Genomic DNA, 1,197 nt, shown 5'->3' on the forward strand with positions numbered 1-1,197 from the left:
GGCGCTCAGAAAAATCACGGACAGGTCTACACACGGTACTACTCGCGGCGGCGGTGTACAAGGGAATGCCGGGTCAGACTATTTGTGAATATCCGTTATCGACGATACGTGTATCGTCCGGCTTATTTCAGTCCTGAGGCAAGTTGCTGTTGGTTGAGTGGGATCAGTATCCGTTCTTGGCAATATTACTATTGTCCGGCTTACTGATCTTTCCTCGCAGCGGGGAAGACGATATTTTACGGCGGTCAGCGGCCTGTACTTATGCTATTCGAAGCTCGCTGGTCCCGTGCACAATTTTATTTGATGTTTCATGTGTTTTTGATTTTCCAGTATTGGTTGATGATATTTCATAATAGTAATCTTATTGTACATTTTCTGCTGATTTCGAATATGTGCTTGGCTTTTTTCTCGCTTTAATATTTCATTCGGAAACTCATGTTTTCCGGCGGGCGGGATGCTTTCGTAAAACTGCCATGCCGACCTGCGCTATCTGTATTTGCTAGTTGTCATTGTGTTCCGTCGCGCAATCGATATCGCACTGCGGTGATCAATATTGCTTGGGAGTAATGTGCAAACTAGAGCGCGCCACGCATTTGGTCGCTCAGTTTTGTCTCATTACAAATGTAATTGACGAAAGCTCATCAAACGAAGATGTAAGTATTTCCCATTTGATCGTGTTTGTGTGTGTGTACATATATTATAATAGACACAAAACATCATTTTATATTTTATATTATAGATATTTTATTAAATAATAGCAGGAAAGTTCATATTCAGTAAAACCTGTTAAACCAAAAATCAGTAAAAGAAAAAATGTTGTTGAGTCAAAAGCTAGTAGTAAAAAGACCAAGATCGGAAAGGTAATAATTAATATTATTTCTAAAATATTACACACACACACACACACACACACACACACACACACACACACACATTTTTAATACCAATTGAAATGTTACTTTATTTTATATATCAGCAATCGGAATCATACAAGGATACTTTCATGGATTTGATTTCAAAAGGAAAATTTGAAAACGATGTATTGAACACATTAACCATGAAGGAAGGAAATAGTTCATACACTTTTAAATGTCCCGTTGCGCCACACTGTGAAGACTACTATGTCATTCAGCACTATAAAATTAACACAATTCAAGATATTCCGTCAGATGAAAGGTTAGTAAAAAACTATGGTCT

Source organism: Acyrthosiphon pisum, unplaced genomic scaffold, assembly GCF_005508785.2.
Source record: "Acyrthosiphon pisum isolate AL4f unplaced genomic scaffold, pea_aphid_22Mar2018_4r6ur Scaffold_21365;HRSCAF=23787, whole genome shotgun sequence".
In the NCBI taxonomy this organism is placed as follows: domain Eukaryota; kingdom Metazoa; phylum Arthropoda; class Insecta; order Hemiptera; family Aphididae; genus Acyrthosiphon; species Acyrthosiphon pisum.